Source organism: Bombina bombina, chromosome 11 (genome assembly GCF_027579735.1).
Source record: "Bombina bombina isolate aBomBom1 chromosome 11, aBomBom1.pri, whole genome shotgun sequence".
Taxonomy (NCBI): Eukaryota; Metazoa; Chordata; class Amphibia; order Anura; family Bombinatoridae; genus Bombina; species Bombina bombina.
In genome coordinates this window covers 22907817-22922086 of record NC_069509.1, presented here as the reverse complement: position 1 = coordinate 22922086, position 14270 = coordinate 22907817, and the positions used below count along the sequence as shown (strand labels likewise).

At 36.8% G+C, this 14270-nt stretch overlaps 1 protein-coding gene across 1 annotated transcript in view; it reads left to right on the top strand.

Annotated features, from left to right (window-relative positions):
• The first annotated feature begins 1050 nt into the window (after nucleotides 1-1050).
• The window catches only part of LOC128642250 (uncharacterized), a 79741-nt gene continuing 66521 nt past the window's right edge, over nucleotides 1051-14270 (top strand). The window contains exon 1 of the mRNA XM_053694953.1: nucleotides 1051-1140. The gene's annotated coding sequence lies outside the window, so the exon portion shown is untranslated. The remainder of the gene's footprint in view (nucleotides 1141-14270) is intronic.

Sequence of the window (14270 nt, the reverse complement as noted above, 5' to 3'; positions counted from 1 at the left end):
TTACAGATCTGACATATACAGACCGGCTCTAATCCAATCTATTATTATCTCAAGCCTCATTCTATTATCAATAGTATCCAAGTGTACTTGAAGGGGCCCATTTATCAAGTTCTGGAAGGAGCTTGTTGGCCTGTGTTTCTGACGAAACTTCAGACTCGCCAGAAACAGCAGTTATGAAGCAGCGGTCTAAAGACGAGTACGATCGGGTTGATTGACATCGATTGGCCGCGAGTCTGCAGGGGGCGGCGTTGCACCAGCAGCTCGCAAAAGCTGCTGGTGCAATGCTGAATAAAGAGAGCATATTGCTCTCCGCATTCAGCGAGGTCTGGCGGACGTGATCCGCACTGTTGGATCAGGTCAGCCAGACCTTTGATACATATCACCCGAAATGTAGTATTTGTCAAATTTCTCCTTCCCTGAAATAGTATGCAGGATAAAGTGTTTGCTACTACAGGAAACAAATCACTCTAGGGAGCGAGATAAGCATATATACCCAACGATAGATTAGCAAGCTTACTATACTCTCAGTGTTTATGCTGTGTTATTAGGAAACTGTTCCATTCCAAGAAAACTCTCACATTAGCTATTTTTTTATTTGTCAAACATAAGAGGATGTTTAATATTTTCCCATTTTTATTTGTATACTATTAAACGTTATATTTTAGTTGCACTAACACACCAACTGTGGTTTTAATCTGCATTTGGGTAAAATAGACATCTTTGAACCGTGAGTGCTACTCTTATTGTGTGTGTGTATGTATATGTGTGTGTATGTGTATATGTAAATATTTGTGTGTGTATATGTGTGTGTATGTGTTTATATTGTGTGTGTGTATGTTTATATATATATATATATATATATATATATATATATATATTTATATGCATGTGTATATATGTGTGTATAAGTGTGTGTATGTGTTTATATATGTGTGTGTGTGTATGTGAGGGGCTTTGGTCTTTTTTCTAACAATGTGATTTTCTGTAAATGGTTACATCACTGTTCAAGAGCTTTCCTACTGGCTAACAAATAAGTTCCTTTCAGTTTCACATTGACTGGTTAATGCAGCTTTTGCAGGACTTGTTCAAGTTGGTTGCACAGTGCACTGAACCTCTGAAGAAGCAACTACTTTCTGAGAGGTAAGTTCTGTGATGTGAGAGGGGTGTTAGTTAGCATTGGGTGTGAGTAAGCACTGGGGTATGAGAAGAGTTGCCACCTCAGTCATGTTTTCTTGGATACTTATGGGTTACACATGCTGCAGGGTGTGCAGGGAGGAACATGTATTGTGTTTCTGGACAGCACTATTTATATTCCTCCCTGCACACCCTGCAGCATGTGTAACTTATAAGAGTTCTGTATTTTAAGGGACGGGTGGCAACCCTAGGTATGAGTGAGCACTAGGGTGAGAGTGAGCATTGGGGTGTGTGACTATTGGGATGTGAGTGAGCACTGGGGTGTGAGTGAGCACTGTTAATGAGTGAACACTTGGGTGTGAGTAAGCACTGGAGTGTGAGTGAGCACTGGGGTGTTTGAGCACTTGGGTGTGATTAAGCACTTGATTAAGCACTGGAGTATGTGTAAGCACTAGGGTGTGAGTGAGCAGTGGGGTGTGAGTGAACACTGGGGTGTAAGTAAGCACTGGAGTTTGAGTGAGCACTGGGGTGTGAGTAAGCACTGCTGTGTGTGTGTAAGCACTGGGATGTGAGTGAGCAGTGGGGTGTGAGTGAACACTGGGGTATAAGTAAGCACTGGAGTTTGAGTGAGCACTGGGGCGTGTGAGTATTAGGGTGTGATTAAGTACTGGGGTGTCTGTAAGTATTAGGGTGTGAGCACTGAAATATGAGTGAGCAGTGGGGTGTGAGTGAACACTGGGGTGTACGTAAGCAGTGGCGTTTGAGAGAGTACTGGGGTGTGAGTAAGCATTGATGTGTGTGTGTAAGCACTATGTTTGTGTAAGCACTGTGGTGTGAGTAAACACTGGAGTGTGAGTGAGCACTGGGGCATGTGAGCACTAGGGTGTGTGTAAGCACTGATGTGTGTGTAAGTACTGGGGTGTGAATAAGCACTAGAGTGTGAGTGAGCACTGGGGCAAGTGAGCACTAGGGTGTGCATAAACACTGATATGTGTATAAGCACTGGGGTGTGAGCATTGGGGTGTGAGCACTGGGGTGTGAGCATTGGGGTGTGAGCGAGCAGTAGGGTGTGTGAGCACTGGACTTTTAACCCCTAAAAACTGCTTAGTGCCTCTGACCTCTGGTAAATTATTTGAGTGCTAATTGCTACCTTGAGCTCTCGGTAGCAATAACCAACCACTTGTAATGGCGAATTTGCCCATTTACAGGGGCACAATAAATTAGCACTCAACTTGTAATCTAGCCCATAGTGCTCAAGTCATGTGCACACTTATGAGACTACCTAGATATGCATTTCAACAAAAAAGAGGACAAAGTAAATGTGTGAATAGAATCAAATTGGAAAGTTTTATTAAAATTGCACTCTCTGGGGCCCATTTATTAAGCTCGGTATGGAGCTTGAGTGCCCGTGTTTTTGGCGAGCCTGCAGACTCGCCAGAAACGCCAGTTATGAAGCAGCAGTCTAAAGACCGCTGCTCCATAACCCTGTCTGCCTGCTCTGATGAGGCGGACAGGAATCACCAGAATTCAACCTGATCGAGTACGATCGAGTTGATTGACACCCCCTGCTGGCAGCCGATTGGCCACGAGTCTGCAGGGGGCGGCATTGCACCAGCAGCTCCGCATTCAGCGATGTCTGTCAGACCTGATCCGCACTGTTGGATCAGGTCCGACAGACATTTCATAAATAGGCCTCTCTGTCTGAAGACTGAAGGATTCAGTGTTTTTTTCTTGCGCCTTTATACAGTAGAGGAGGAGTAACTTGTACTTTTATACAAAGTGAGCTACAGAGAGGCTTTCCGGCTAATAATCAATAAAACTGCACTGCATATGCAAAATAACAAACCCTGTGAATCTGGTAATGAGCATCGCTGAGGGGCCACATGAGGGGGATGGAGGGAGCTGAAGGATACAAGGTTAGTAAGTTTTGCATGAGGGCATAGCTAGGGTTGCCACCTCGGCCATGTTTTTATGGACACTTATGAGTTACACATGTTGCAGGGTATGCAGAGGGGAACATGGATAGTGCTCTTCAGGGTCACTATTTGTGTGCTGTCCAGGGGTACAATTCATGTTCCCCTCGGCACACCCTGCAGCAGGTGTAACTCGTGGCAACCCTAGTATAGACACAGGGTATGGTTCTGGCTATATCGATAGGAGAGGCTGGATATCAGGAGATTTGGAATGGAGCAGCTGGGAGTGGTCAGCTACAATTTAAGGAGGTGAGGTCATGCTGCTGTATCACCTCTCTCTATTCTCCTCTGAGCTATTTGTATAAAGGTAACAAAGTATTTCCTTGTAAGCTTTATTTCAAGACCGTGTACCATTTAGTGAGACAAAGTGACACACTGTGTTAAATGTCTTCTCCAGATCACACATTGATAATTATTGTCACTCTGCGAAAATAGAGTCATGCATGAAATAGGGTTGTAGGTTTCTATATAACACGATCTGACATTGTTTTTTATTACAAGCTAATATAATTTAATTTCAATATATATATGAGGCAGGAGGGGTGTACATTCTACAGACTCAGCAGAACATAGGGCTTCTTTTTATTCTCATTCCAGCCCTGCTGACAATGGAAATGGCTGTTTGATTAAAACTAAAAGTAGTTAAATTTGTTTCTTTTAGTCAGTGGGACACTAATACTGTGACACAGGGTCACCAGTGCAGATACAGTAATCGTATGTGGTTACAGCTGACACCATACAGGCAGCAGGGACATTAGTGTCATTTGTGGTTGGGGGGGGGGGGGTAAAAGAAGGCTGCTGTGTTAAGTGATGAAGTGTATTATAAAAGTCACAAAAGGGGTAGCATTCTACAGACTACTGAATATTGTGCTGGCGCTGTATATAGGGGTATAGGGGGCAGATACAGGGGTCATCAAAAGTGAGAAGAGAAAGTGTATAAAACGTAACAAATACAGATATAATCAGATGTGCAGGTTACTAAATGTTTTCAGTGCAGAGAGATCCCTGTTCATGCGTTTAACTATTTGCTTGTAACTCAGATCAGAGGTTGTGAAAGCTGACAGTGCACTGTAAAATAGTTTATGTGCTTCTAATGACGTTTTATACAATTTTCTGTGTACACAAAGGCTATTTTATCTCTTTCTGTATACACAAAGGCCAATGCTTACAAACCATGGGGCCTATTTAACAAATGTCTTGCGGACCTGATCCGACAGTGGGGATCAGGTCCGCAAGATATCGCTGAATGCGGAGAGCAATACACTCTCCGTATTAAGCATTGCACCAGCAGACTCACGGCCAATCGACCGCCAGCAGGGAGGTGTCAATCAACCCGATCATACTCGATCGGGTTGAATTCCGGCGATTCCTGTGACCGCTGCTCCATAACTTGTGTTTCTGGCGAGTCTGAAGACTCGCCAGAAACACGGGCCGTCAAGCTTCGTTTGGAACTTGATAGATAGGCCCCCATAACTGAAAAGGAACATTATAATACCTATAGCTCCCATGGGAAGTGTGAGTTCTGCTGTTCGTTTGCCCAGCTTTTTTTATAACAAATACTACACTATTAAAATGCTCAGCATATGTAACATGTAGATGCAGCTATTTCAAATGATAAACTAACTCTAAATGAGTTGTTTGTAAACAAATTAACACTTTTTAAAAGGGAAAATTGGGAAAGCATTAAAGAGGAGAAAAGATTACAATACGTTGTCCTTTGTGCACTTGTTACTGTATTCAGTGTGCATGTATCTAGAGCAGTGTATGGCTGCAGTGTTAGTAACTATGTATAACATGGAACTAAACATTGTTGCAAACTGCTGCCAGATAGCTAAAAAGGGACACTGAACCCAAATGTTTTTCTTTTGTGATTCAGATAGTGCATGCAATTTTAAGCAACTTTCTAATTTACTCCTACTATCAAATTGTCTTCATTCTCTTGGTATAATTTTTTTGAAATGCAAGAATGTAAGTTTAGATGCTGGCCCATTTTTGGTGAACACTATAAGGCCGATTTACCAAATGTCTGTCGGACCTGATCCGACAGTGCGGATCAGGTCCGACAGACAACGCTGAATGCGGAGAGCAATACGCTCTCCGTATACAGCATTGCATCTCCGTATACAGATTTCTGCAGGAGTCTGAAGACTCGCCAGAAAAAGGGGCCCTCAAGCTCCACCCGGAGGTTGATAAATAGGCCTCATTGTGTGGTTCTTGCTGATTGGTGGATAAATTCACCCACCAATAAACAAGTGCTTTCCATGGTCTGAACCAAAAAATAGCTTAGATGCCTTCTTTTTCAAAGACAGCAAGAGAACGAAGAACAATCGATAATAGGAGTAAATTAGAAAGTTGCTTAAATTTGCATGCTCTATCTGAATCATGAAAGAAAAAATGTGGGTTCAGTGTCCCTTTAAGGACACGTGCACGCTTCTTAGCTCAATTAGGATTACTCTTTAACAAAGGATATCTATAGAACTGAGCACAATTGATAAAAGAAGTACATTGGAAAGTTGTTTAAAATTATGTGCACTATCTAATCAATTTGTTTAATTTTGACTTTGCTGTCCCTTTAATCTGCATTTCTTTGTTTTTGAAATAGCTGTAATGTTCTCAGCAATACACAAATTAACTGAGAATATGTTCAATTAATAGATGACATCATTGAATAAATGCAAATATCAAATATGACATCATTATTGATAAGTCACTGATGAAATGTTATATTAACCCCTTAGTGACCACAGCATTTTTCAATTTTCTTACCTTTAAGGACCAGGGCTATTTTTACATTTCTGCTGTGTTTGTGTTTAGCTGTAATTTTCCTCTTACTCATTTACTGTACTCACACATATTATATACCGTTTATATACTCATTTACTGTACCCACACATATTATATACCGTTTATATACTCATTTACTGTACACACACATATTATATACAGTTTATATACTCATTTACTGTACCCACACATATTATATACCGTTTATATACTCATTTACTGTACCCACACATATTATATACTGTTTATATACTCATTTACTGTACTCACACATATTATATACCGTTTATATACTCATTTACTGTACACACACATATTATATACTGTTTATATACTCATTTACTGTACACACATATTATATACTGTTTATATACTCATTTACTGTACCCACACATATTATATACCGTTTATATACTCATTTACTGTACACACACATATTATATACTGTTTATATACTCATTTACTGTACACACACATATTATATACCGTTTATATACTAATTTACTGTACACACACATATTATATACTGTTTATATACTCATTTACTGTACACACATATTATATACTGTTTATATACTCATTTACTGTACCCACACATATTATATACCGTTTATATACTCATTTACTGTACACACACATATTATATACTGTTTATATACTCATTTACTGTACACACACATATTATATACCGTTTATATACTCATTTACTGTACCCACACATATTATATACTGTTTATATACTCATTACTGTATTCACACATATTATATACTGTTTATATACTTATTTACCGTACCCAAACATATTATATACTGTTTATATACTCATTTACTGTACACACACATATTATATACCGTTTATATACTCATTTACTGTACTCACACATATTATATACTGTTTATATACTCATTTACTGTACACACACATATTATATATTGTTTATATACTCATTTACTGTACACACACATAATATATACTGTTTATATACTCATTTACTGTACACACACATGTTATATACTGTTTATATACTCATTTACTGTACTCACACATATTATATACCGTTTATATACTCATTTACTGTACTCACACATATTATATACAGTTTATATACTCATTTACTGTACTCACACATATTATATATCGTTTATATACTCATTTACTGTACTCACACATATTATATACCGTTTCGATACTCATTTACTGTACTCACACATATTATATACCGTTTATATACTAAATTTTACTGTACACACACATATTATATACCGTTTATATACTCATTTACTGTACTCACACATATTATATACTGTTTATATACTCATTTACTGTACACACACATATTATATACTGTTTATATACTCATTTACTGTACACACACATATTATATACTGTTTATATACTCATTTACTGTACACACACATGTTATATACTCATTTACTGTACTCACACATATTATATACTGTTTATATACTCATTTACTATACTCACACATATTGTATACCGTTTATATACTCATTTACTGTACTCACACATATTATATACCGTTTATATACTCATTTACTGTAAACACACATATTATATACTGTTTATATACTCATTTACTGTACACACACATATTATATACTGTTTATATACTCATTTACTGTACTCACACATATTATATAACGTTTATATACTCATTTACTGTACCCACACATATTATATACCGTTTATATACTCATTTACTGTACTCACTCATATTATATAACGTTTATATACTCATTTACTGTAAACACACATATTATATACTGTTTATATACTCATTTACTGTACACACACATATTATATACTGTTTATATACTCATTTACTGTACTTACACATATTATATAACGTTTATATACTCATTTACTGTACTCACACATATTATATACCGTTTATATACTCATTTACTGTACACACACATATATACCGTTTATATACTCATTTACTGTACACACACATATTATATACTGTTTATATACTCATTTACTGTACTCACACATATTATATACCGTTTATATACTCATTTACTGTACTCACACATTATATACCGTTTATATACTCATTTACTGTACTCACACATATTATATACCGTTTATATACTCATTTACTGTACTCACACATATTATATACCGTTTATATACTCATTTACTGTACACACACATATTATATACCGTTTATATACTCATTTACTGTACCCACACATATTATATACTGTTTATATACTCATTTACTGTACCCACATATTATATACCGTTTATATACTCATTTACTGTACTTACACATATTATATACCGTTTATATACTCATTTACTGTACACACACATACTATATACAGTTTATATACTCATTTACTGTACTTACACATATTATATACCATTTATATACTCATTTACTGTACACACACATATTATATACAGTTTATATACTCATTTACTGTACACACACATATTATATACCGTTTATATACTCATTTACTGTACACACACATATTATATACCGTTTATATACTCATTTACTGTACTCACACATATTATATACTGTTTATATACTCATTTACTGTACACACACATATTATATACCGTTTATATACTCATTTACTGTACTCACACATATTATATACCGTTTATATACTCATTTACTGTACTCACACATATTATATACCGTTTATATACTCATTTACTGTACTCACACATATTATATACCGTTTATATACTCATTTACTGTACTCACACATATTATATACTGTTTATATACTCATTTACTGTACACACATATTATATACCGTTTATATACTCATTTACTGTACACACACATAGTATATACTGTTTATATACTCATTTACTGTACCCACACATATTATATACCGTTTATATACTCATTTACTGTACTCACACATATTATATACCGTTTATATACTCATTTACTGTACACACACATATTATATACCGTTTATATACTCATTTACTGTACTCACACATATTATATACCGTTTTTCTCGACATTGAATGAACTTTCTAAATATACCATTATTTTCATCATATCCTATAATTTTTCTAACTTTGACTCCCCAAATCTGTTACACAGCTACAACCACAAAAAAACATCCATGCTAAATAGTTTCTAAATGTTTTCCTGAGATTAGAAATACCCAATGTTTACACGTTCTTTGCTTTTTTGCAAGTTATAGGGCAATAAATACAAGTAGCACTTTGCTATTTCTAAACCATTTATTTACTTCAAAATTAGCGATAGTTACATTGTAACACTGATATCTGTCAGGAATCCCTGAATATCCCTTCACATGTATATATTTTGTTTTAGTAGACAACCCAAAGTATTGATCTAGTCCCATTTTGGTATATTTCATGCCACCATTTCACCGCCAAATGCAATCAAATAAAAAAAAAAAAGTTATCTTTTTCACAAACTTTAGGTCTCTCACTGAAATTATTTACAAACAGCTTGTGCAATTATGGCACAAATGGTTGTAAATGCTTCTCTGGGATCCCCTTTGTTCAGAAATAGCAGACATATATGGCTTTGGCATTACTTTTTGGTAATTAGAAGGCTTCAAAATGCTGCTGCGCACCACATGTGTATTATGCCTAGCAGTGAAGGGGTTAATTAGGTAGCTTGTAGGGAGCTTGTAGGGTTAATTTTAGTTTTAGTGTAGAGATCAGCCTCCCACCTGACACATCCCACCCCCTGACCCCTTTCAAACAGCTCTCTTCCCTCCACCACCTCACAATTGTCACTGCCATCTTAAGTACTGACAGAAAGTCTGCCAGTATAAAAATAAAGGTGTTTTTCTTAAGATTTTTTCTGAACTGTAGGATCCCCCATTACCTCCAACCTCCCTGATCCCCCCAAACAGCTCTCTAAGCCTCAACCTATTGGCCACCATCTTAGGTACTGGCAGCTGTCTGCCAGTACCCAGTTTACTAACAAATTGCCCTTTTTTTATAAAAAAAATAAAAACGCAATTTTCTGTAGTGTAGCTGCCTCCCTCAATACCCTCCCTCTCCCAGATCCTTTTCCCAATGCTTATAAATAACTCTCCCTCCTTCCCTTTCACTACAGATGTCCCATAGTGTAGCGGTACCTCGGGCCCCCGCGTATGTGTGCGCTCCCAGACCCGTCATCCCCACTGACAGGAACTTGGCTACCAGCGATGGGCCACCCACCCGCCTCCCTCCAAGCCCTCCCACGCCACCAATGATCGGCACCATCACTGGCCGATGCAATCAGGATTGCTTCCAGCAATTGAAACCCCAGAGGATGTGCCAGGCACGTCTTTGGTAGTTATTGACCGTTTTATGTAGGACGTGCCTGGCACGTCCTTGGTCTTTAAGGGGTTAAATGAACAGTTTAGTGAAAATTAAACTGCCATGATCCAGATAGGACATGGGATTTTAAACAACTTTCCAATTTACTTTTATCATCATCATATTTTCTTTGTTCTTTTGGTATTCTTTGGTGAAAGCTAAAACTAGGAGACTCATTTGCTAATTTCTAAGTCCTTGAAGGCTGCCTCTTATCTCAGTGCATTCTGACAGTTTTTCACAGCTAGACTGTGCTAGTTCATGTGTGCCATGTAGATAAAATTGTGCTTACTCCCATGAAGTTATTTATGAGTCAGCACTGATTGGCTGAAATGCAAGTATGACAAAAACACTGAGATAAGAGGGAAGTCTTCAGAGGCTTAGATACAAGGTAATCACAGTGGTAAAAAGTATATTAATATAACCGTGTTGGTTATGCAAAACTGGGGAATGGGTAATAAAGGGATTATCTATCTTTTTAAACAATATAAATTCTGGAGTAGACTGTCCCTTTAAATATGACATTAGCAATCATGTTACTTATTGTAAGATCAAACTACAACACTATAAGACATTCTGCCCTACTAACATATTTCATACAGCACCAGTGGCGCTAAGAACGCAGTAATAGTACCACCTGCATCAATAGTGAGTTTATGTCCTATAGAACACATCCATTTTATCAGATATCAGGAACTTACTATGATATATGTTGTTAAACTGTGTTTTTATGAACATTTTCTAACTGTTTTCCTTTGTATTAATATGTAGTGTACTTATTAGCAGGCAAGAAAATTTCATTTCGGGCAAAATTTTTGTTCAGATATTTAGGGAGTTTTATTTCCTCTGCACCCTTTGGTATTTGTTTAGTTTAAAACAAAACAAATACTGAATTTTAGTTAACCCTTTAAGGACACAGCTTTCAGTTTGCTCAATTGTTTTATGACGGAAAAATTCTGTCATATGTCCTTAAGAGGTTAAATATTTACATTTGTTTTTATAAGAAACAGTACTTAGCTTAAAGCCAACTCAACCCAAGCTTAAAGCCAACTCAACCCAAGCTTAAAGCCAACTCAACCCAAGCTTAAAGCCAACTCAACCCAATATTTTCTTTAATGTTTCAGATAGAGCAGCAACTTACTAATTTACGCCTATTATCAATTTTTATTCTTTCTCTTGGTATCTTTATTTGAAAGCTTACATTTCTGCTTTTCAAATAAAGATACCAAGAGAACAAAGACAATTTGATAATAGGAGTAAATTAGAAAGTTGCTTAAAATCAAATGCTCTAACTGAATCATGAAAGAAAAAATTGGGGTTTCATATCCCTTTAATGTTCTCTGGAGAGCACAGGTAGCTCGCTAAGGTAAGTATTAACCCCTTAAAAATGTAATTTAATGAATGAACACTGACGATTTTCTTCAGTATTTTTACATTTTCTTTCATTTTCGTTGTGCATTCTTTCGGTTTTTCGTGGCAAATGTGCATTGGTTCAAAAGTGAACACACGTCTCTAATACAGTGTTTGCTAAGCCAACTCTAGCAGGAAATAATTTACAGCAATAAATTCAGCGTCCTTATATTTTATGTATTATCTGTAAAAGGATACACATTGTACTTACATGGGTGTGTAAGTAAACAAAAAAGAAAAGGAAAGAGGAGCGCTAGAAGCTAATAGCTATAATAGATACACATAGATACACCTAAATGGTTAAAAGTGTAAATCAAAATCAAAGTAAAAACTTCAAAACTATTTAATAATAATCAGATACTCCAGTGACCTTCTTGTTGCTGAGTAGTTGGAAAGCCACCAGTTGTCCGAAGCAGGATGGCAGCCTGGCAGGCAAAGCTTTCTTCGGACAATAGTGAAGCCTTACTATACTGAGGCTTGCCAAGTGATGCGGGTTAGTGTTGGCGTTATGAGTTACCTCTATTACAAACTTTCATATGGAGGCAAGAAAGCAATTAAAGACAAATCATCTGGTCATGGACATCATTAAGTGGTTTTTACCTGTAACATGGAGAATCTTCCAAGTGCCACTTGCTCAACAACAGAATAACAGTGATCTCAAAGACACATATATTTAATAAAGAAGTATTTTATTATTTATTTATCATTTTCCATGATTCTTGTATTCTAGTCAACTGACACAGCCACCAGGAAAGCATTGTTTGTAGTTTATTAGCTTCTCCCACATTTCTCTAAAACCATAATATGCTGGCTGTATTTCCATGCTGATGTAATCAAATTATTGTTTTAATTTTTAAAAAATGTAACGTTATTACAAATGATGTCTGTGGTCACAGCAGATATTTAAAGCCTGATAATGTCAAAGCTGCAATAGTGTTTTCTTTTAAAATAGACCAATAAAACAATAGTTTCTTTAAAAAAAAGAATAGAAAATCAGATACTTTTAGTATCTGATTATTATGAAATAGTTTTAAAGTTTTTACTTTGATTTTTATTTACTTTTAACCATTTAGGTGTATACATTATTACTGTGCATATCCTTTCCCTAGATTTGATAAGATTGTGCTTCCTTTTTGTTTTCTCTCGCTTACTATGTATTATAGATAATAGCTTGGTAGCGCTCCTTTTTCCTGTTCTTCTTCTTCTTTCTTGTTTGTCATGTACTGACTTTACAACCATGGGAGAGGCTGGAGGGGAATAGGAGTTATTTATCTTAGCAGCGCACAGGTGACTACCCTTTTGGTTCTGTGTATTGTATTTACATGCGTGTGTATTGTGTGTTTAAAGGGACATTAAACACAATTTCTTATTTCATAATTCAGACAGAGAATACAATTTTAAACAGCATTCCAATTTACTTATATTATCTAATTTGCTTTATTCATTATATATCCTTTGTTGAAGACATAATAATGCACATGGGTCAGTCAATCGCACAAGGCATCTATGTGCAGCCACCATTCAGCAGCTACTGAGCTTATCTACTCGATCGGGTTGAATTGCGGCAATGTCTGTCCGCATGCTCAGAGCAGGCGGACAGGTTATGGAGCAGCGGTCTTTAGACCGCTGCTTCATAACTGGTGTTTCTGGCGAGTCTACAGGCTCGCCAGAAACACGGGCCCTCAAGCTCTATCCGGAGCTTGATAAATGGGCCCCAAAGCAATAGCACCTTCTCTGAATTTCAAACAAGCAGTACATTTTTCCCCATCACGTGAGCCAGGGAGCCCTCTCAGCCTATCACACAGTCCGGATCTTGCCTGTGCTTTCTGCAGAGCTGCACTTTCTGTGATGACATCGCACATCGCAGTATGTTCTGCCTTGGGGAGAAATTCTGTTCTGCCATTACCAACAATTAGCCCCAACTGGTCTGCCGCGTACCCCCAGGAGTAAGCGTGCAACAGGTTGGGAACCGCTGACCTAGGCCCATTTTGGCATATTTCATGTGACCAGTTTGCAGTCAGATATGTACGAAATGCGATGATATAAAAAAAATCATTAACTTTGGGTTTATCACTGAAATTATTTACACATAACTTGTGCAGCCATAAGCCAAATGGTTGTAAAATCTTCCCTTGGGATCCACTTTGTTTATAAATAGTAGATATATATGGGCTTGTCATTGGATTTGATAATTAAAGGTCACTAATTGCAGCTGTTAATCACAACTCTGAAAGGGGACTTTAAGATATGTTCAGGCAAAGGGTTAATGGTTTGTTTTTTTTATTGCATAACTGCCCAAATAAACGTTATATATTTTAAGTATAGACAACCCAAGGTATTGATCTAGGCTTATTTTGGAATATTTCATGCTAACAGTTGTCAGTCAAATAAATTCCCGAATGCAATTCTTATCACAACTTATGCGGTTCACACTGACATTATTTACATAAAACATGTGCAGTGATAATTTAAATTATTTTAATATAGTTTTTATGGTCCCTTTCATTAGAAATACCAGACATACGTGGGCTTGTCATTGTTTTTGGTAATTAGAATGCTACTAATTGCAGCTGTGAATCACAGTTCTGATAGGGGATTGTAGACACATTATGGCAATGGAAAGGGGA